Below are 24,505 nucleotides of genomic sequence, written 5' to 3' on the forward strand. Positions count from 1 at the left end.
GAGCTCTCAGGCGCTCGCTGTCAGTGGGAAGAACGTGGCTCGTTCCCAGCAGCAGTTCCCTCTACACAGCAGCCACTGATCCCGAATGCTGTCCCCTGCCACCACATCCTCCTAGAATCATCTTCACTGGCTGGCCACCCTGTTCCCTTCCAACATGGAGCATCGGCACCCCACCCTCTGATGAGGTGCATTGGAACCCTAGGCAGTCGCCCGTTTCATCTGACCCTTCTGACAGCCCTTCTCTCAACCTTGCTTTGGAAGAATCAAGTGGATAATTCATTTTCTGCGTCTGTGCAATCACTGACCTCCTTACGGAGGCTGCCAACATTGGTGTCGGTGGCAGCATGTTGGGATACTGGATTTGGTTGCTATGGACACCTCTCCATTGGAAACTGCACTGAGGTCTCCCACTCATTTCACATTGGCCACCATGTTTTAACTTTCTGGCACTGGAACCTCATGTCAGCTTTAAGCAACACCAGGCTTTAATTGTCATGTAGTACCCTTCCTTGAGATGTATACATTTTAGGAGGGTAGCTCTTTTTGTTTAATTACTGTAACCTGCTAACTAGCACACTTCACTGCAGATAAATGTGGTGTGTAAGTACTTGTTGACTTGGTGTAGTCAAGGGAGGAGCTTGGGAAGAAAATGGGTGGAGTCATAATGTAGGCATGTATTTTATAAAATACATCAGTCTGCACATATTTTATGTGCTAATATTTAGCACTGCTCCAGAATTTATACGCTACAGGGATAGTTCTGAGAGCCCATTTTATAAAGGCACATAGAGAGCCATAATCGAACGGGGACGACCATCTCTAAGGACGTCCCGGCGAAGGAGCCTGGAAACCGCTATTATCGAAACAAGATGGGCATCCATCTTTTGTTTCGATAATACGGTCGGGGATGCCCAAATCTCCTTAGGTCGTCCTTAGAGATGGTCGTCCCCGGTTTTCGGCCATAATGGAAACCGAGGACGCCCATCTCAAAAACAACCAAATCCATGGCATTTGGTAGTGGGAGGAGCCAGCATTTGTAGTGCACTGGTCCCCCTCACATGCCAGGACACCAACCGGGCACCCTAGGGGGCACTGCAGTGGACTTCAGAAAATGTTCCCAGGTGCATAGCTCCCTTACCTTGTGTGCTGAGCCCCCCAAACCCCCAAAAGCCCACTCCCTACAACTGTACACCACTACCATAGCCCTAAGGGGTGAAGGGGGGCACCTACATGTGGGTACAGTGCAAGTCCCATAATATACCAGGATGGGATGTTCAGAAATCCAAAATCCAGGACTGTCCCAAAATCTCTAGCCTGGAACTGGGTAATTTGGCACCTCTGTGAATGAAATAGAAAGTTTTTACTAAGGGATCAGTTTATAGTCTGATCTCAGGCATTGGCAACATCCTATTTCAGATTCTTACCCCATGATCATAATGGAAAGCAGGAACAGAGCTGCCAAGATACCCAGCTCCACAAGGGAGGCTTTTTGACCAGCCCTGGTTTTGAGCCTTCATCACAAAGCAGTGTGGTATTTGTAGTCCCAGTTCTACTCTACAGTTGTAGGGAGTGGGTTTTTTTTTGGGGGGGGGGGGTGGGAGGCTCAGCACACAAGGTAAAGGAGCTATGCACCTGGGAGCAATTTCTGAAGTCCACTGTATTGCCCCCTAGGGTGCCCGGTTGGTGTCCTGGCATGTCAGGGGGACCAGTGCACTACGAATGCTGGCTCTTCCCACGACCAAATGGCTTGGATTTGGTGGTTTCTGAGATGGGCGTCCTCGGTTTCCATTATGGCCGAAAACCGGGGACGACCATCTCTAAGGTCGACCTAAATGTTGAGAATTGGGCGTCCCCGACCGTATTATCGAAACGAAAGATGGACGCCCATCTTGTTTCGATAATACGGGTTTCCCTGCCCCTTTGCCGGGACGTCCTTAGAGATGGGCGCCCTTAGAGATGGTCGTCCCCGTTCGATTATGCCCCTCCATGCGTCCTCGGGGGCGTTGACTGCAAACAAAACAAATAGTGAAGGGAACGGAATTAACCAACTCACTATCCCCAACCCTCATTTCCCCTAAAATATTATCTAAACATACCTCATGCTGCTCAGCTGGGCAGAAGAGCAGCGGTGGAGTTGCTCCTCTGGGTCCTCCCCAGCCTCCAAGGGGGACCCGGCTGCGGCACCAGAGTTTTCGCTCTCCTGCTCCTGTCGGGACATGATCACTCGGGTCCCAGCAGGAGCAGGAGAGAGAGAGAGAGAGACCCCAGTGCCGGACTCCCCTTGGAGACCCATGCCCGGGGATTTTTGATCCCCTCTCGGCGGCCCTGGTACAATCAAATAAATGAACCGTTCTTCTATCGCAACTACCCATAACACTGTTGGTTTTGGGCCCACAGTACCATTTCCTGTTTCTGCAGCAAAAGGGCAGGAGCAACTGTGTTACCTTCTGCTCCATGATGACATCGGTGAACAGGTTAAGATGCTGGGGAAAGGGAGAGGACTCAGAAGGGGACTTTTTTTTAAATCTTTTTGTTTTTTATTTCATTTCAGATAGATGAAATGCAAAATCGTTTGTACACATCCCTAGCATTTGGCAAGTATGCTTAAGGATCCAGCTTGATACCCTTTAAGTGGATTCTCCATAGTCTAATGTCTGTTCAGATTAAAGCTTCTATGGCCCACGGCTTATACATATTGGACTTTAGACCTCTAGTGAATTATATAGCCTAGAAATAAATCAGACACTTACTCTTAACAGCACATTAGTGGAGGTAGAAACTTCTGCCAACAGGAAAGATATGGATTGTGTTCCACAGTAAAGGGAACGTGAAATGCCCTTTCCAATAGAACGATCAACTCTTCCAAGAAATAATGAGTGTATCGACAAGACACAGAGAAGCAGCTTCGGAGACATCGCTCCATGAACTATCTCCATTCTCCAAATTAAAAATTAAACCTGAAGAGTCTCACATATCACTACAAATACAGTACGTAGAAAATGCATGATTACTGGCCAGGTAACATATAGATTCGTCGCCTGGACAAGACATTTCCATAACTCGTGAATGAGTACGATTTTTCTAGAACCCACCTGAGGAAGTGAACAGAGCAAAACAGAATCTGTACCCATCAGATAATTAGTCATTTTCATTCTGCTCTGTTTATGCCTCATAAATGAAACCGCCCTCTCGTGTTTATGTGATTTTCCACTTTTTTAATGACATTATTGGTCATTGCAAAACTGTGTTTAAAATTTTACCACAAAAAGTGGAGATTTTGTGCATTTGAACATTTTTCATAAACCTAAAGTTTTCTTTTATTTTTTTATAGAAGCAAGTTCTAGGTGGCCCAGAGAGTCTGCAATACAGGCTCAGAGCAGGGTGCATTCAGCAGTACCATTACAACATATTTCTTCCTGGAAAGGGTCATGGATCAGTGAAAGAGCCTCCATGGCTTGGTATGGAGGCTACAACGGTGACAAAATTTAAGAAAGCCTATAAGGACATCCTTATTTCTCTTACTAGGTATCTCTGCATCTCCACTGGGAAGAATATGGACTGTACCACAGTAGAGTGAGGACAGGAGGGACTGAACCATTTCCTAAGGGGCACCTTCACAGGGGTGACAATCAGGCTTATTTTTGAAAGAGAAGGGCACCCATCTTTTGACACAAATCGGGAAATGGGCATCCTTCTCCCAGGGTCGCCCAAATCGGCATAATCGAAAGCCAATTTTGGACGTCCTCAACTGCTTTCCGTCGCGGGGATGACCAAAGTTCACAGGGCATGTCAGAAGCATAGCGAAGGCGGGACTGGGGCGTGCTTAACACATGGGCGTCCTCGGCCGATAATGGAAAAAAGAAGGGTGTCCCTGATGAACACTTGGCCGACTTTACTTGGTCCTTTTTTTTATGACCAAGCCACAAAAATGTGTCCTAAATGACCAGATGACCACTGGAGGGAATCGGGGATGACCTCCCCCTACTCCCCCAGTGGTCACTAACCCCCTCCCACCCTCAAAAAAAATTTAAAAATATTTTTTCCAGCCTCTATGCCAGCTTCAAATATCATACCCAGCTCCATGACAGCAGTATGCAGGTCCCTGGAGAAGTTTTAGTGGGTACTGCAGTGCACTTCAGGCAGGCGGACCCAGGCCCATCCCCCCCACCTGTTAAACTTGTGGTGGTAAATGTGAGCCCTGCAAAACCCACCACAAACCCACTGTACCCACATCTAGGTGCCCCCCTTCATCCCTAAGGGCTATGGTAGTAGTGTAAAGTTGTGGGGATTGGGTTTGGGGGGGTTGGGGGGCTGAGCACACAAGGTAAGGGAGCTATGCACCTGGGAGCTTTTTCTGAAGTCCACTGCAGTGCCCCCTAGGGTGCCTGGTTGGTGTCCTGGCATGTGAGGGGGACCAGTGCACTACAAATGCTGGCTCCTCCGACGACCAAATGGCTTGGATTTGGTCATTTCTGAGATGGGCAGCCTCGGTTTTCATTATCGCCGAGAATCAGGGACAACGATCTCTAACGTCAACCTAAATGTTGAGATTTGGGTGTCCCCCGACCGTATTATTGAAATGAAAGATGGCCACCCATCTTGTTTCGATAATATGGGTTTCCCCGCCCCTTCATGGGGACGTCCTGCGAGGACGCCCTCAGGAAAACTTGGGCACCCCGTTCGATTATGCCCCTCCACCAGTGCCAACCATACCATTGAACAACAGTGTTTTTCACACATGGCCTTGCTTTCCAGCCCCTAATGACTTATGCAAATGAAGCTCTACAATGAGTCTCTACACATGGCTCCACATCCCCCACAGGCCACTCTTGGCGACTGTACATGTCAGAGTCTGATCACTGGTCTGAATGGCATCAATGTTAGCTCTAGGGAGTTTAAGGAAGTTCAGTAGAGTTGACTGCCGGATGTTGGAGGAGAAATAGTCTGCTATGAGCTTCAAGAAATTCATGAGAGTCTCAGGAAGGATAGAGCAAGTTATGTATCCTGTCTCCTCTACATAGAAAAGGGAGTGAGGAAGTCAGAGGTGATGTCTCTCAGCTCCTGTAGGCTGTCGGATGGTAGCAGTGCCAGTCTACCTGTGCCTTGTGGATCTGGCTAGCTGTGAGACAAAGGAAGGACCCAAATTGTCTCTCTCTCTCAGTGGCGTAGGAGGGGTGGGGCGGTGGGGGCGGTCCGCTCTGGGTGCACGCCGCTGGAGGGGTGTCGGCTCCACTGGTTCCCTGCTCCCTCTGCCCCAGAACAGGTTACACGGCAGGCAAGAATGCACTTGGGGGTGGGGGCCTGGGTGATGCACCGAGGGGGGGTGTCATGCTGCACCCTGGCGGGGGGGGGGGGTGTGAGCAGCGAACCGCCCCAGGTGGCAGCCGCCCTTGCTACGCCACTGCTCTCTCTCCTTGGAGTGTATGAGTCCCAGTAGGAAGGGCCTGATGAAGATAACCACCTCCAGGCCTGATAAAATATTTGGTCATGTACCAGACTGAGAGGATGAGTTTGTTTTTTTTTTTGTTACATTTGTACCCTGCGCTTTCCCACTCATGGCAGGCTCAATGCAGCTTACATGGGACAATGGAGGGTTAAGTGACTTGCCCAGAGTCACAAGGAGCTGCCTCTGTGCCTGAAGTGGGAATTGAACTCAGTTCCTCAGGACCAAAGTCCACCACCCTAACCACTAGGCCACTCCTCCACTCCAAAAGTTCAGAAGCAGGCCACCCATTTGGCACTGACCCAATTAAGAAGATGCTAAAACATTTATGTGCTGAATATGTGCACAAGTGATTACAATTCTAGCACATATACACGTATGCAAATGCCAGATTCCAGCTGTGCACTATCCTTTAATAGCTCATAGCTGAAAAGTGGGTGTACACGGGGTTATGGTGCTTGGATGCAGCATGGGTGAAGTACATAGTCATGGACATAGTTCTGCAATTAGGTTAAAAAAAAGCACTTCCACTAACTCAATGGCTGGCGTAATTGCTCAAACCTAAAGGAAAGTAAGCAGCTGCATTCTTTTATAGAATAGGCATGTGATACTGTGAGCGAGGGTTGAGGTTGGCCTTCACAGGAACACAGCCAGACAAGGTTGTAGACATGAAATAAGTGCTTTATTAAACACATTCTGTAGCTTGTTTTCTCCAGTTTGTTTTACATTTACTACTTAGTAGGTTCATGTCCCCTGATCCAGATGCTCAAGCTGAGTGTGCTGCTGCGGCTAAGAAAGCAAATAGAATGTTAGTTATTATTAGGAAAGGAATGGAAAACAAAAATGAGGATGTTATAATGCCTTTGTATCGCTCCATGGTGCGACCGCACCTCGAATATTGTGTTCAATTCTGGTCGCCGCATCTCAAAAAAGATAAAGTGGAATTAGAAAAGATGCAGAGAAGGGCGACGAAAATGATAAAGGGGATGGGACGACTTCCCTATGAGGAAAGGCTAAAGCGGCTAGGGCTCTTCAGCTTGGAGAAAAGGCGGCTGAGGGGAGATATGATAGAGGTCTATAAAATAATGAGTGGAGTTGAACGGGTAGATGTGAAGCGTCTGTTCACGCTTTCCAAAAATACTAGGACTAGGGGGCATGCGATGAAGCTACAATGTAGTACATTTAAAACGAATAGGAGAAATCGTTTCTTCACTCAACGTGTAATTAAACTCTGGAATTCGTTGCCAGAGAATGTGGTAAAGGCGGTTAGCTTAGCGGAGTTTAAAAAAGGTTTGGACAGCTTCCTAAAGGAAAAGTCCATAGACCGTTGTTAAATGGACTTGGGGAAAATCCACTATTTCTGAGATAAGCAGTATAAAATGTTTTGTACATTTTTGGGATCTTGCCAGGTATTTGTGACCTGGATTGGCCACTGTTGGAAACAGGATGCTGGGCTCGATGGACCTTTGGTCTTTCCCAGTATGGCAATACTTATGGACTTATGTCTTGGAATGACCCTGACCTGTCCATGTCCCACCCATGGCCACACCCCCTTTTTGGGTTGCATGTGAGACACCGTGGGCGTGCAGCGTTATATAATAGCGCATAGGCAGATGTGCAAGTCCAAATGACTGCCAATTAACACCAATAATTGACTGTTAATGGCTTATTAACTAATTAAATTGCACATGCATCTCCCCCTCTGTGACAAAATTTGGATGACCTATATAGAATCTGGGGGATAAAGACTAGCCCCCCCCCCCCCTTCCACCACCAATATTCAAAACCATTTAACTGTCCAAGAATGGCACCTGGCCTGTTAAATGTCACTTAACTGGCTATCTGGTGACATTCAGCTAGGACTAGCTGCTTATCCTCCACTGAATATTGCACCTAAGAGATAACTGGCTAGACCATGCAATATAGCCGGCTATCTCCGAATATTCAGCGCATAGCCGGTTATTGTAAGTGGCCACATCGGGCCACTTAAATATCTTTGGCCGATTCAAACTTAACTGGCAGTCTCCGAATGTTAACTTAGCCGGTTAAGTATGAAACAGCTAAAAATAAACCGGATATTCAATGCCGGTCACCGGAAACATCGCCTTCAAACTCTGCACCCTGGTTCACAAAATCATCTATGGAGAAGCCCCGAGTTACATGACCAGACTTGAGAGACTTCTTCTCCTCCATCGCTAACTCCAGATTCCGCTCCTTCTATTTCGCCGCACCTTATGCCTGGAATAGGCTTCCTGAGCCATTACGTCTAGCTCCATCCCTGGCAGCCTTCAAGTCCGGGCTAAAGGCCTACCTGTTTGATGCTGCTTTCGACTCCTGACTTGTAACTTTTATCTTATCCTTATGTGTCCGTCTGTCTGTCCTTCCCTTATCCTTTTTGGTCCTGTCTGTTTGTCCTGATTTAAATTGTAAACTCTTTTGAGCAGGGACTGTCTTCTTCATGTTCAATTGTAAAGCGCTGCGTACAACTGGTAGCGCTATAGAATTGATTTATAGTAGTAGTAGACTTGCCCAATTAGAAATACATCCGAATCAACACGATCTTATCTAAACCTGCACTACCCAAGCTGCAAAGGACTTAAATACAAAACAACTTACGCATCTAGTTTTTCCTACATAAGTACACAACTGTGGAACGCATTACCAAAAGCCTTGAAAACGACGTACGACCACCTAAACTTCTGGAAATCACTAAACACCAACCTGTTTAAAAAGGCATACCCTACCGATCCAACTTGAATGCCTAATCTCTGCAACACAACCAAACTAAAGCACGTAATGGACATAACACAACTCTTCCGTTCTCCGATTCCCTAACGTGGCTGTGCCACATGAACTTGATCTTACCACAACATCACCCTGTATTTGTTCACACCGGAGCCTGCAAAGGCCTCTCCGGTACTATGTAAGCCACATTGAGCCTACAAATAGGTGGGAAAATGCGGGATACAAGTGTAACAAATAAAAGAAATAAAACGGCCTGGCATTAATTTTCAGACTGACTGCTGACCGCCAGAGTTAGCCGGGCTAACTCCTGTAGTCTGAATATCGGCCCCTGGAAAGCCAGCATTGACTACCCCATAAATCCTATGCGAAACTGTTCCACAAAAAGACAAAAAACTGCCCAATTCTCACCAAAATTATGTGTGAAAAGAAGGAAGGATCCCCCAGCCTGAGCTTCATTCTTCCATCTGCTCTGATATCGATTAGAGACAGAGACTGCAAACGCATTACAGATTTCCTGCTAGGGACTTTCTCACACTTTCTCCAAGGCAAGCTCTCCAAAGTGAGAAATATTTTGCATTTGTACATTTACTTCCTGTCAAAACCTTTTTTTGTCACTTTCTGCATGAGTATCCAGCATGATATTCTGAATATATATATATTTTTGTTACATTTGTACCCCGCGCTTTCCCACTCATATACATCTTTCCTTTTAGTTGCATTGATTTTCTCTTTAGTTGCAAGACTTTTCTTTATGGTTTTGTAAATAATAAATAATTCTGCCATAAAATTATGCCAGACTTCCCCATCTCTAACACACAGTTCCAAACAGTATACTTTCTGCGTGATGGGTTTTGTGTGTGTGGAAACAGGCCATTTGTCATCTTCAGGGCTGGAAGTGATTGCTGAAGGTGCAAAGGAGCAGGGCTTGTGCTGATGAGGGCTCGGTAGGCATCGACATCGGACAGTGCGAAAGATTAATTATGCTTTGGTCTCATACTTTTTGTTTTTCTAAACATATCAATCACCGTAGGAGGTAGAAGATATGAAAAATGACCCTCCAGTGGTTTCACAAGGTCATCAAAGATATCAAGAATCTACAAATGGGTTAACACTTCAGAGAAAGACCCTGACAGTACAGCCAAAATGAGCTGTGTGTTTTGTAGGACCGGCAGAATGAAAGTGAGAATGAACACTGTGCAAACTTGTTTCTGTAATTTCTTTCCCCCCCCCCCCCCCCCCCCTCCCTCCCTCCCCTCCCCTTGAACTAAGTGGCGTGGAGGAGTGGCCTAGTGGTTAGAGCACCGTTCTTGCAATCCAGAGGTGGCCAGTTCAAATCCCACTGCTGCTTCTTAGGTTGTAAGCCCTCCTGGGACAGAGAAATATCCAGAGTACCTGAATGTAACTCACCTTGAGCTACTACTGAAAAAGGTGTGAGCAAAATCTTGGAATGTTGCTACTGTTGAAGATTCTACATGGAATGTTGCCACTTTTTGAGATTCTGAAATGTTGCTACTATTTGAGATTCTAGATGGAATGTTGCCAGTGGAGGAGTGGCCTAGTGGTTAGAGCACCGGTCTTGCAATCCAGAGGTGGCCAGTTCAAACCCCACTGCTGCTCCTTGTGATCTTGGGCAAGTCACCTAACCGTCCATTGCCTCAGGTACAAACTTAGATTGTGAGCCCTCCTGGGACAGAGAAATATCCAGAGTACCTGAATGTAACTCACCTTGAGCTACTATTGAAAAAGGTGTGAGCAAAAAAATCTAAATAAATAAATAATGTGATTAATCAAGGGGATAGGAGTGACTGGCAGGAACTAATACTTGGGTGGGGAGGGGACTGGAAAAGTGCTGATGCTGGGACTGGAAACTAGCTGAGACTGGAAGAGAACTGATGCTGGAGCTGGAAGTGTGAGACTGAAACTGAAAAGGGGGGAGATGCTATGGCTGAGACATGGGTGCTGATGGTGGCAGTTGCTGGGGACGGAGTAAGGGTAGTTCGTTAGATATACTGCCTTTCTGTTACGACCAAAGTAGTTTACATATTCTATGCAGGTACTTTCTCTGTACCTGGTGAGCTTACAACCTAAGTTTAGGAGACAGTGGCAGATTTTGGGGGAGGTAAGAAGGGAACGAAGGACAGATATTGGGAGGGGGCAGGGGAGAAGCAAGGGCATAAGTACAGAAAGGTTGAGTGGGAGGGGCATAGTGATAGATGCTGAGATAAGGAGAAGGAAAGGCAGATTTAATGAACATCGGAAAAGGAATTAATAGGTGGAAAGAGGCAGAAGGAAATTAAGAAAGGGGCTGAAGATACAGGGGTTAAGTGATAGGGAAGAACTTGTATCTGATTAAGGGATGAGACATAGAAGAAGATAGATGAGACTGGAGAGGAGATAAGTATAGAGGGGGCAGTGGCGTAGCAAGGGGGGGGCGGGAGGGGCAGTCCGCCCCGGGTGTCAGCTCAGGGGGGGTGCTCCCTGCCAGCTCCCCCCCTCAGCGAATCGACACCCCCCCCCCCCCCCCCCGACCAGCTCCTGCATCTTACCTTTAAAAAGAATATCGGGAGGCGAGGCGCAGCACCTCACGCCTGCCCTGCATGTAAAAGAAATGTGGACCGTCGGGTCTTCCCTCGCTCTATCTGTCCCGCCCTCTGCTGACGCAACTTCCTATTTCCGCAAGGGCGGGACAGACAGAGCGAGAGAAGGCCCGACGGTCCACATTTCTTTTACGTGCGCCTCGCCTCCCGATATTCTTTTTAAAGGTAGGGTGCGGGTGGGGGGGTGCAACGGCGAACCGCCCTGCCCCGGGTGGCAGCTCCCCCCTGCTACACCACTGTAGAGGGGGGAAATGGGGAACTGGGGATGGAATGAAACAGAGGCTGGGAATGGGAAGACTAGGGAAGTAAAAGTAGGAAATGGAAAAGGTGAAAAGAGGGAGACTGAGGATTGGAGGGGCAAAGGAGGAGTGAAATATAGCTATAGCCAGATTTAAAAAACGATGAAAGAAATGCATTAAAAAGATGGAACAGAAGGATCAACATCACAGAGAGATGTGAGGTGGAAGCGAAGAAGATAGGAAGACTGATGAAAGAGGAAATTAGATCCTGGAAGAGGGTTTGGAAGAAAACCAGCAAGACAGAGTGGTAAAAATAGACTAGAGCCAACCTAACTGGAAAAATTAAACAGGCCCGATATTCAGAAAAAGCTATGCTCCTAAATTTCGGTTTCTATATTTGTGTCCTGTGTTCAGCCAATATTAAGAACCTAAATTTTCAGCTGAAAATTCATCTTCCGCAAATCTCTGAAAACATATTTCTTCAACAAGGCCTACAATGAGAACCTACAGCCCCACTGATCCAGTTCACCAACCCATTCAGTTATGAAAGCCCACCTTCTATAAATACCCTTATAAATCCTGTCCTTCCCACTCATGGCAGGCTCAATGCGGCTTACATGGGGCAATGGAGGGTTAAGTTTTGCCCAGAGTCGCAAGAAGCTGCCTGTGCCTGAAGTGGAAATCGAACTCAGTTCTTCAGTTCCCCAGGACCAAAGTCCACCACCCTAACCACTAGGCCACTCCTCCACTAGCAACATTCCATGTAGAAGTCGGCCCTTGCAGATCACCAATGTGGCCGCGCAGGCTTCTGTTTCTATGAGTCTGACATCCTGCACGTATGTGCAGGACGTCAGACTCACAGAAACAGAAGCCTGCGCAACCTTCTACATGGAATAGCAACATTCAATGTAGAATCTCCAATAATAGCAACATTCCATGTAGAATCTCCAATAGTATCTATTTTATTTTGTTACATTTGTACCCTGCGCTTTCCCACTCATGGCAGGCTCAATGCGGCTTACATGGGGCAATGGAGGGTTAAGTGACTTGCCCAGAGGACACAAGGAGCTGCCCCTAATCAACCTTTCTTCCCCTAAGCAACCTCTACACAATACTAACTATACCTAATATACTGGAACAACTATGTTAACAATACTATGTAAGCCACATTGAAGCCTGCAAATAGGTGGGGAAATGTGGGATACAAATGCAATAAAATAAATAAATAAACTTAAAAATTAGGCTTAGATTAAGCCTGCCATTCATTTGCCTAGTTTTATAAGCCTAATGTATGAGCCTAGTGCTACAAATAAGTGCTAACCTACTACTACTATTTAACATTTCTAGAGCGCTACAAAGTGTACGCAGCGCTGTACAAACACAGAAGAAAGACAGTCCCTGCTCAAAGAGCTTACAATCTAATAGACAAAAAGTAAAGCATTTAAATTAAAATATTTAAGCAGTCAAGCACAAGAGAACAGTCACAGAAGGACAGAAGATGTTGAAGGGTGGTCAGTGTGATTAGGTGTAACTCTGGTTGGAGTAGTGGGAGAAGGTGATAGGAGATATACTATAGGATGTCATTCTGAGGCCAGGCTAAGTCTAAAGCAGGAGAAGGTATTCTCTGCAGCCTATCTGTGAGATGGAAAATGCTCTCTGAAGCTGCTGCTATAAGTTGTTAGTTTTCTCTCCCTGAAAGAGATCCAAGCCACACCCACGAAGTTCAAACTGTCAGTGGGGAGGGTGAGGGGAGGAAATGGCAGTGCTTGATGAAAAAGAGAGCTCAGTTTGATAGGAGATATACTATAGGATGTCATTCTGAGGCCAGGCTAAGTCTAAAGCAGGAGAAGGTATTCTCTGCAGCCTATCTGTGAGATGGAAAATGCTCTCTGAAGCTGCTGCTATAAGTTGTTAGTTTTCTCTCCCTGAAAGAGATCCAAGCCACACCCACGAAGTTCAAACTGTCAGTGGGGAGGGTGAGGGGAGGAAATGGCAGTGCTTGATGAAAAAGAGAGCTCAGTTTGATAGGAGATATACTATAGGATGTCATTCTGAGGCCAGGCTAAGTCTAAAGCAGGAGAAGGTATTCTCTGCAGCCTATCTGTGAGATGGAAAATGCTCTCTGAAGCTGCTGCTATAAGTTGTTAGTTTTCTCTCCCTGAAAGAGATCCAAGCCACCTCCTAAATGTTGTTCCCCATCCTAAATCCACCCCTGTAGCAACGGTGCAACACCACTTTTTATGCTCCTAAATTGAGGAGTTTAGTGAGATTTTCCCCTCCCCTCCCCCCAACATTCAGCAGTTTTAAAACCGCAGACATCCATGGGTATCAACATTGAATATCCAAGAGAGCAGATAGGCAATCGATCCACAAGATTGATACACAGAGACAAAAAAGCACGTCGTGAAAATGATATACAAACCAAGTCCAATTTAGTCGACGCTAAAATAATAAATAATTAAAAGCCCTCTCGAGTGCTGCATCAGGGGCTTGTAACAAACTGTCAACAAACAGATTTAAAAAAAATACATTAATATAAATCATAAGCCCCCACCCTTGACCCGCCCATGCCCCTCCCATGGCTATGCTCTCTTTTGAGTTGTGCATTATCAGATTTGCATGCACATCTTTATAGAATAGCACTTAACAAAATGCATGCACAAATCCAAAATGTTGTCAATTAATGTTGATAATTAATTGTTAGCACCCAATGATTTGCGCTAATTGGCTCATTAGCCAAATTAGGTGTGTGCACACTTCAGGATAGCGTGCAATGTTGCACATGGAAATTTGTGGGTCCTTTATAAAATCCAGGGTTTTATGTGCGGGAAATGTCTTGTAACATTCCCTCCAAAATGGGGGGGGGGGAATATAACCCTTTCATATGTCTGCCCCTTAGGTGTCAGTGGGAAGTAAATGAAACAGAGGTCTATGTTAACCTGCCACTAGGAATCCTCACTACTCACCCCACCCCCACCCATCCCCATATTTCAGTCAATATTTCAACTGAATTCCTAGTTCTGTTTTCATTTCAGTGAGAGCAGTATAGACTGAGGCATCGCATAAATCAGATACATTACTACTTGACATGTTATACTTCTACTACTACTATTTAGCATTTCTATAGCGCTACAAGGCGTACGCAGCGCTGCACAAACATAGAAGAAAGACAGTCCCTGCTCAAAGAGCTTACAATCTAATAGACAAAAAATAAAGTAAGCAAATCAAATCAATTAATGTGTACGGGAAGGAAGAGAGGAGGGTAGGTGGAGGCGAGTGGTTACAAGTGGTTACCAGTCAAAAGCAATGTCAAAGAGGTGGGCTTTCAGTCTAGATTTAAGGAAGTTCCTTAAGGAACTTCTGTTTTGGATGAAACTTTGTGAACAATCATGCCCACAGCATGCACAAGACATGTGCACGCAGAACCATTATCACTGGACTGAATTAGACTGAAAAAAGGAAGTCCCATATGGCATGAGAAAAGACTGCATCGTCTCCTCTGTGCTATTAATTGATTTTTGAATCAGATCCACTCAACACAAACCAGACTGCTGCACTCATTGCTTTACTTTGCTGATTCAGTGCTACGGAAACTTTACGGCATTTCTTTTTCAATCTAACATTCCCATGCTTATTTACAATTTTCTTTTTCTAGGCTGTTACGGGATGTCAACATTGCCATGGCAACACTTTAGTTCTTCATGCCCGTTCCTGCAAATGGTCATTTTCCTTTTTTCATTCAGGAAGAAACTATTTATAACGATTAACCCCACCACCACCACCCCCAGGCATCAGGATAAAGGGCGATGAAATGATAAAGGGGATGGGACGACTTCCCTATGAGGAAAGGCTAAAGCGGCTAGGGCTCTTCAGCCCGGAGAAAAGACAGCTGAGGGGAGATATGATAGAAGTCTATAAAATAATGAATGGAGTGGAAAGAGTAGATGTGAAGCATTTTGTTTACTCTTTCCAAAAATACTAGGACCAGGGGGCATGCGATGAAGCTACAATGTAGTAAATTTAGAACGAATCAGACAACTTTCTTCTTCACTCAACATGTAATTAAACTCTGGAATTCGTTGCCAGAGAATGTGGTAAAGGCGGTTAGCTTAGCGGGGTTTTAAAAAGGTTTGGACGGCTTCCTAAAGGAAAAGTCCATAGACCATTATTAAAATGGACTTGGGGAAAACCCACTGCTTATTTCTGAGATAAGCAGCATAAAAGGTTTTGTACGTTTTGGGGATCTTGCCAGGTATTTGTGACCTGGATTGGCCACTGTTGGAAACAGGATGCTGGGCTTGATGGACCTTTGGTCTGTCCCAGTATGGCAATACTTTTGTACTTATGTAATACTTACTCTCAAACCAAAACCCCTTTTAAAGGGGATCTTCAACACCAGGACACACACACCCTTTGGAAACAGGATCCCGCTATGTTTGGATTGAAGCATGTGTTTTAAGATGCCCATCCATTCACTTAGGGGGCGATGCTCAGAACTCCTGCGCTAAGCCAACAGCGCAGAAACCTTACTCCTGGAACAGAACAGAAACCTAGCTTGCCGATGCTCACAGGAAGTGGTATTCAAATTACGTGCGCGCTGTAAAAGCGAAAGCAAGGGGGAACGTGCTTGGTGCATGTGCAGAAGAGTTTCACGGTAAGCTCAGCTCCTGGGCGCATTCACCAGGCAAACCTTAACATGAAGCATGCATTGGTGTTGGCTTTCTGTGCCTTTAAAAATAAGCATTTCAATTTTTTTTTTTTTTTTTTTTTACTTGGAAGGCTTATATTTAAACACAGAAACAGGCGCCAATCTGTGCTTTCACTTTTGGGTTTGCTCTGACTCATACACATTTGTCTCACTACCAGCGCTTAGTAGGAGCTTGCACAGGCTTCCTTCTGCTTCCAAATTACATAAAAACTGGCAGATTTTAAAAGAAAGAATCATGAGAAATCCTTTCTCCAGGCACCCTAACGCCTGCTCCGAGCTGGCGTTATTTTTTCAGCAGTAAGGGTGGCTTTCTTTTGTGCGCAGTTCTCTGAGCATTGGGAGGGAATAGGAACAGGAGAGTGACAGACCAAGGGAGGTAAGGGGTGGGGGGAGGTTGCTGCAGCCCGAGTGGGGGGGGGGGACTGTGGTGGTGGCTGTGGCCCGAGTGGGGGGGAGTGGCAGCAGCTGTGGCCCAGGTGGTGGGGCAGCGGTGGCCCTGCCCCAGCTCTGTCTCTTGGCAGCTCAGCTGACTGGACTGATCCTCGGATCGCCACTGAAAATCCAGGGAGAGATTGTTGCAGCACTTATCTGGGGAGCACTGGGGGCAGTCTGGGAAAGGAGCTGGGAGTTTTCAGCTAGCAGAGATTTTCTGTCTGTTAACCAGGAAACTATCTGGATAGCAAATAAACTGTCCTTATGCAGGTCATTTATTTATTTATTTAGATTTTGCTCACACCTTTTTCAGTAGTAGCTCAAGGTGAGTTCCATTCAGGTACTCTGGATATTTCTCTGTCCCAGGAAGGCTCACAATCTAAGTTTGTACCTGAGGCAATGGAGGGTTAGGTGACTTGCCCAGGATCACAAGGAGTAGCAGTGGGATTTGAACCAGCCACCTCTGGATTGCAAGACCAGTGCTCTAACACTAGGCCACTCCTCCACTCAGCAACATTCTATGTAGAATCACCAATAATAGCAACATTCCATGTAGAATCTCCAATAGTAGCAACGGAATCTCAAATAGTAGCAACGTTCGATGTTCCACTGCACTAACCACTAGGCCACTCCTCCACTCCATTAACTGGGTACTGCTCTGAATAGCACTGGCAACTGGATAAGTACCGCCATTCACCAAAATACCTCGATGTCCAGCGCTGGTATCCAGGTACATCCCAGCTCTGAATAGCCACTTAATAAAACGATGACTTCCACCAGCTGAGTACGTCCATCACAATTCAAAACCCCCAAAGAATAACATAGATATCAAACATGCCCTGTTCTCTGAGCAGTAGGAGGGAATAGGAAATGGCCTTATTAAAATCCGTTTGACTACATTAGCACGCTATTTGCGCTAACCTTAGGCGCACACGTCTCCTGCACTAGAGCCTCTGAGCATTGTGCACTCACTAATGCGGGCGCTCATCCGGCGCTAATCGCCTCTAGCGCCCGCGTTCGGTTCTGAGCATCGGCCCATTAGAGCTTGGCTCTAGGACTGGCAGGGAACGTGGGAGGGATCCAGAACAGATTGGGGATCTACCGCCGGGTGCAGCCAAGGCAGAGTCACGGTCGGGAAAGACCCCTTCAAGTAAATGAATACCAGGGGGACCTTTTACTAACACCCAAATTCGTGTATGGTAACTGCTACCAACAAGCATGGCCGTTGCTGACTGGTTAAATCACTTTAAATATTGGGCCCTACTTTTTACAGAAAGGGCGGTGGATAAGTGGTACGGCCTCCTGGTGGACGTGGTGGAGACGAAGACTGTGGCTGAATTCAGAAAAGCATGAGACGAGCAAGTGGGGTCTCTTAAAGGAGAGAAAGAGATACTGGATGGTGTGAATGGACAGACTGGATGGGCCGTTTGGCCTTTATCTGCCTCATAGTATGAGTTAAAAAAAATGAGTTAACTGCACTGAGTTAAAAAAATGAGCTCCATAGAAGAAGTATGAGGCTCATACTTCTTCTATGGAGCTCATTTTTTTAAATCAGTGCAGGGTTGAAGCGGCTAAGCAGATTCAGAAGGGTAGGCCTTACAAAACAAATAGGTCTTTAAAGTTCGCCTGAATTCTAGATGGTCATGTATCGGTTTCACTCTTTTTGGTAATGAATTCCACCTTTGAGTACTTAAGTAGGTGAAATTGGATGCGTAGGACGTTTTATATTTAAGACCAATGCAATTAGGATAATGAAGATTCATACAGGTACGAGATGATCTGATACTATTCCTGGCTGGAAGGTCAATCAGGGCAATCATATAACCAGGGGCTTCACCGTAGATTATCTTGTGGACCAGAGTACAAAGTTTGAAGGTCATGCGGGCCATGATAGGGAGCCAGTGCAGTTTCAGTCGAAGAGGTGTAGCTCTATCGTATTTTGTTTTGTTGAATATCAATCTGGCCGCTGTGTTCTGGGCAGTCTGGAGTTTTTTCAGAAGCTGGACCTTACAACCTGCATATAATCCATTACAGTAGTCCAAGTGGCTCAGTGCCAATGATTTACTTTATGTTCTGAAATACTGACACATGAGTTGTGCCTGTTGATATTTCGGGCATTGATGCTTGTGAAATGGACAATCCGGCCAAATGTATTTTTGAACATTGGCAAATCCTTGTCTAAAATTCTACTACTACTATAAATCATTTCTATAGCGCTATCAGTCGTACACAGCGCTTCACAAATGAACACAAAGAAAAGACAGTCCCTGCTCTAAAGAGCTTACAATCTAAATCAGGACAGACAGACAGGACCAATAAGGATAAGGGTAAGACAGACAGAAGGACACATAGGAGAGAGGAAGACAAGATAAAGGTTACGAGCCAGTGACAAGTTAGGAGTCAAAAGCAGCATCAAACAGGTAGGCCTTTAGCCCGGATTTGAAGGCGGCCAGGGATGGAGCTAGTCGTAACGGCTCAGGAAGCCCATTCCAGGCATAAGGTGTGGCGAGACAAAAAGAACGGAGTCTGGAGTTAGCGATGGAGGAGAAGGGTGCAATTAGGAGAGATTTGCCTAGTGAACGGAGTTCCTGGGAGGGAGAGACGAGGGTGGAGAGGTAGTGAGGGGCTGCAGAGTGAATGCACTTATAAGTCAATAAGAGCAGCTTGAATTTTATACGGAAATGGATAGGGAGCCAGTGAAGTGACTTCAGGAGAGGACTGATATGGGCATAATGACTGGCGAAATATTAGTCGTGCAGCAGAATTTTGAACAGATTGAAGAGGAGAGAGGTGGCTGCGAGAAGCAAGTTGCAGTAATCTAAGCGAGAGGTGATGAGAGTGTGGATGAGGGTTCTGATAGCGTGTTCAGAAAGGAAAGGGCGAATTTTGGAGATATTATAAAGGAAGAAACGACAGGTTTTAGCAATCTGTTGAATATGTGCAGAGAAGGAGAGGGAGGAGTCAAAGATGACCCCAAGGTTAGGAGCAGATGAGACAGGAAGAATGAGCGTGTTGTCAACAGAAATAGAGAATGGGGGAAGGGGAGAAGGTGGTTTAGGAGGGAAGAGAAGGAGCTCAGTTTTGGACATATTGAGCTTCAAGTGGCGATGAGACATCCAGGTAGCAATGTCAGAGAGGCAGGCAGATACCTTGGACTGGATTTCTGCTGAGATTTCTGGTGTGGAGAGGTAGATCTGGGAGTCATCAGCGTAAAGGTGATAATGAAAACCGTAGGAAGAGTGGAACCTGACACATTCCAACCTGGATGTCTCAATTCTACTTTAAGTTACAAAAAAAATTGGAATTAAATTATACTTTACATCTTCACCTTTAACAAATTGACTCGTTGAATGGACACTTTATTGCTTTTTCCATAAATTCCACTTTATACATTCTTTCTAAAGTGTCACTCAAAATGTTTCCAAGGTATTTGTTACTGGGAAGTACAATTTCTTAAATCCGTTTAGCTGGTAAGTGGGTCATTTGAAAACTGATATACCTGTTGGGTATAATTAAGGGTTCTTACCCTGCACAGAATGGAGACATTCCCAGAGGAAAGGGTTAGGGCAGGGACTGCAACAATTGAAATAATTTTACATTTTCAAAAGTGCGTTCATTGGTTTTAGTCCAAAAAAAGTGTGCATGCCTCAGAGGCGGACTGAAGAGGCATCCGGGCACCCAGGCAATGAGGACCTTTGGGCCCTCCCTGGTCTTGCTGCTGCCCCCCCCCCTCCCCCAGCCACTGACCTTTTTCTTTAGTCTTGCAGCCAAATCGGCCACCTGCTGCTGAGTTGACACTTGAAGGTCCCTCTGCCATGGCCAGTGCTAGTGGAAGAAGGAAGTGGCATCAGAAGGGGGCAGGGCCGCGGCAGAGGGAAGTTCCAGCGTCAGCAGCAGATGGCTGATTTAGCTGCCAGCGTCCCCCACCTGCAAATGGGGAGGGTTTGGGGGACAGGAACGGAGGAGGGGAGGAGAGAGGGACATCCCAGTCCTGGTTTCAGAGGACAGAGAAGGACTTCGTACATCAGGAAAATGGGAGTGAAGCCCGTACGGTCAGTCCATCCCTGGCAGGCCTAAAGAAGGGGCTGTTTCCCTTAGGCAGTTTGGACATTTATGCATAATTCACAGGTAAAAAGCACTTTAGACTTAAGATTATTTTGTAAAGGCAACAGAGGCATCAAGGTGCCTTTCTCAGATCAATCCCAAATAGTGCACAAATTCTCACCGACTCTGCTTGTAGGTTTTATCTAATGAACCCTGACAAAATACCCCTGGAGCAAAAAAATTACGGGATCCTTCTACTAAAATGCATTTTTTTTTTTTGTTTTGTTACATTTGTACCCTGCGCTTTCCCACTCATGGCAGGCTCAATGCAGCTTACATGGGGCAATGGAGGGTTAAGTGACTTGCCCAGAGTCACAAGGAGCTGCCTGTGCCTGAAGTGGGAATTGAACTCAGTTCCTCAGGACCAAAGCCCACCACCCTAACCACTAGGCCACTCCTGCTACTATTTGAGACTCTACATGGAATGTTGCTATTCCACTAGCAACATTCCATGTAGAAGTAAGCCCTTGCAGGTCACCAATGTGGCCGCGCAGGCTTCTGCTTCTGTGAGTCTGACGTCCTGCACGTCAGACTCACAGAAGCAGAAGCCTGCGCGGCCACATTGGTGAAATAGCAACATTCCATGTAGAATCTCCAATAGTATCTATTTTATTTTTGTTACACTTGTACCCTGCACTTTCCCACTCATGGCAGGCTCAATGCGGCTTACATGGGGCAATGGAGGGTTAAGTGACTTGCCCAGAGTCACAAGGAGCTGCCTGTGCCTGAAGTGGGAATCGAACTCAGTTCCTCAGGACCAAAGTCCACCACCCTAACCACTAGGCCACTCCTCTAGCATTAGAATCCAGGCTTAATGTGTTTTAATGCAGTTTCCCATATGCTGAACCCAGATTTAAGACATTCAATTCAAATCAATTCTTGTATACCGCTAATATCCCCTTTCCAGCGTTCAGTGCGGTTTACATTCTAGGTGAGACAAAAGCAGATAGTGTTAGTGTGAGGTTTGAGAAACATTAGAGACCACTGAATTAATGTATGAGACTAAAAACATTAAAGGGAAGGATAATGGATGATACTAGGAGTTAGGGTCACGATGGATTGTTCTGAAGCAGTCTTTGGGAAGAGAAAGGTTTTTAGCCTCTTCCTGAAGCTCAGGTGGCTGTTTTCTGTTCTGATTTATTTAGAGATTTTTAAATTTTTCTTTTTTGCAGTTTCCATGAACTTTTAAAACTATTATGGTGGCAGCAATTATCACCTCCTATTTAGTGTTCCCACATTAAGGGATCCTTTTACCAAGCCGCACTAAAAAGTGGCCGGCACTGCTGTTAGTACGTGGGTTTTCCACGCACTGTGGCCACTTATAGCATGGCAGGGCGCCATGCCATATTTTTTTGTACTGGCCACGTGCTGATTTCCCCATTAGCGTGTGGCCATTACCACAGAAGCCCTTATCACCATTTGTGGAGGAGTGGCCTAGTGGTTAGAGCACCGGTCTTGCAATCCAGAAGTGGCCGGTTCAAATTCCACAGCTGCTCCCTGTGATCTTGGGCAAGTCACTTAACCCTCCATTGCCTCAGGTACAAACTTAGATCATGAGTCCTCCTGGGACAGAGAAATATCCAGAGTAGCTGAATGTAATTCACCTTGAGCTACTACTGAAAAAGGTGTGAGCAAAATCTAAACAAATAAACGTATGGAATGTTGCTACTATTGAAGATTCTACATGGAATATTGCCACTTTTTGAGATTCAGGAATGTTGCTACTATTTGAAATTCTAGATGGACTGTTGCTAGTGGAGGAGTGGCCTAGTGGTTAGAGCGCCAGTCTTGCAATCCAGAGGTGGCCAGTTCAAATCCCACTGCTGCTCCTTGTGATCTTGGGCAAGTCACTTAACCCTCCATTGACTCAGGTACAAACTTAGATTGTGAGCCCTCCTGGGACAGAGAAATATCTAGTGTACCTGAATGTAACTCACCTTGAGCTACTACTGAAAAAGGTGTGAGCAAAATCTAAATAAATATTTGAGATTCTACATGGAATGTTGCTGTTGCTACTATTGGAGATTCTGGAATGTTGCTACTAGTTGAGATTCTACATGGAATGAATGTTGCTATTCCACTAGCAACATTCCATGTAGAAGCCTGCCCATGCAGATCAGCGCACAGCTGCGCAGGCTTCTGTTTCTGTGAGTCTGACGTGCAGGACGTCAGACTCACAGAAACAGAAGCCTGCGCGGCCGCTTTGCTGATCTGCAAGGGCAGGCTTCTACATGGAATGTTGATAGTGGAGGAGTAGCCTATTGGTTAGAGCACCAGTTTTGCAATCCAGAGGTGGCCAGTTCAAATCCCACTGCTGCTCCTTGTGATCTTGGGCAAGTCACTTAACCCTCCATTGCCTCAGGTACAAACTTAGATTGTGAGCCCTCCTGGGACAGAGAAATATCCAGAGTACCTGAATGTAACTCACATTGAGCTACTACTGAAAAAGGTGTGAGCAAAATCTAAATAAGTAAATAAATAATTAACCGGGTACTGCTCTGAATAGCACTGGCAACTGGATAAGTACCTCCATTCACCAAATACTTCAATGTCCAGCGCTGGTACCCAGGTACGTCCCAGCTCTGAATAGCCACTTAACAAAACGATGACTTCCACCAGCTGAGTGGTTCCATCACAATTCAAAACCCCCTAAGAATAAATGTAGATATCAAATGTGCACAAACATCACAACCACACCCCCAGGAACTTTATACCTAGATAGTTTAAAAACACCCACGCCTGCCATTTTAAATTAGCCATTTTCCGCATGCAAAACATGCTTTATATACAGAAAGTGGTTCATAAATTAGCCCCCCCCCCCCCAAAATAAAACAGCTCAAACCATCAATTTTATACTTTGGATAAAATTAATTGCTGTAGTAATGCACAGAAAAGATGCAGACTGTAACGAATAAATCTCAGTGCTGGCTGTTCTATTTTCTCAGCTGTTTTTTTTTTTTTTAGTTTATTTTGAGCTCATGTAAAAGTGCTTTTCAGCAGAAAAGGGGTAATTCGTCATTCGCCTTACATGTGGCTGATCTCAGTAGGAAATAAAACAGAAATGCTAGCGGAGTACTCATGTGCCTTTTCCCCTGGGGGATGGTAAGAATCTTTAGCTGCCATGAAGAACAGCAGAACTGGAGCAAATGCAAGTTCAAATTATATTCTAATCCTCTACTAGGGCCGGTCTTAGCAATTATGGAGCCCTGTGCAAACCAGTTCAGTGGGGCCCCCTGCCCCCGCCTGAGTCTACCGACCGCACCCGCCACCATAAGCCATAATTTATCAGGGTTTAAAAGAAGGCTTAGAGCTGTCAGAACCCCACCTCACCCCATACCTTGATGTGCATCCACCACGTTTCAGTAGAGAGTGGCAGACAGCGGCAGCAATTTTCATATTCCGTCAGCTGCCGAGCCCTGATTGAGGACCTGATGCCCAAGGCTTACCATGCTTGCAATATTTGATTTACACTGGTTGTCACTGGTCTAGCGCACATATTATTCAGTATCTAATGCACAAAGGGGTTCTATATTGCTTTTACTGTTGGCAGTAGCACCTACTGAAAATCCTATGCAAATTGTAGATAATAAACACAGTTATGCACCCTGGAGAACAGTCAAAGGGCAAAGGCCATAAATCGTGAAGCCCAGGAACTTATGATCTGATCTGATATCCTTATGGTCAAACAGGCCTGGGAAAGGAGGAAGTATAAACAAACATGAGAATGTGGTCTAGCAGGTGAGGGAAACCAGATAGTTTTGAAAAAGACCAGATGATCCCGAGTAAGATAACTTGCTGAAGCCTTGTAAATCATTGTTAAATACAAGTGTATAAAAATAGCTGTTTCAGTTCAGTATGTTGGAGTGATGGATACAGAGAGCATATGTATGCAGTAGTTCTATCCTCCCATGAGAAAATATTAATTGTATCTATACTTGGTAAGTAAATAAATTACTTTTCTCATAAGCGGCAGCCCTGGTCTTTTATCTCTACAAATTGTGGGTAACTGGTATATGAAGATTTGGAGAGGTGGTAAAAAGACCTAAACATTTACACTGAGATTAATTCAAAATATATTACAATGAGCTCAGTATTAAAATGAGCATTCTGTGCGATGCACAGACGTTTCCAAATGATGCTCAGACGCCTACCTTTAACATTCAAAAAATTCCGTCAGGTCTGGAGCTGTTCTTGGATAAGGGTGACTTCTCGGTGGAGCAGTCTGCTTGCATTTTTT

The 24,505-nt window shown here is 45.6% G+C and overlaps 1 long non-coding RNA gene across 1 annotated transcript; it reads left to right on the plus strand.

Moving 5' to 3' along the window:
- Window positions 1-1,916: 1,916 nt before the first annotated feature.
- LOC115482302 lies at window positions 1,917-20,075 on the plus strand. Its single transcript, XR_003944062.1, has 3 exons — window positions 1,917-1,930; window positions 18,063-18,065; window positions 19,988-20,075. It is a non-coding gene; the product is annotated as an uncharacterized LOC115482302 (long non-coding RNA).
- The last annotated feature ends 4,430 nt before the right edge of the window (window positions 20,076-24,505 follow it).

Source organism: Microcaecilia unicolor, chromosome 12 (genome assembly GCF_901765095.1).
Source record: "Microcaecilia unicolor chromosome 12, aMicUni1.1, whole genome shotgun sequence".
Taxonomy (NCBI): Eukaryota; Metazoa; Chordata; class Amphibia; order Gymnophiona; family Siphonopidae; genus Microcaecilia; species Microcaecilia unicolor.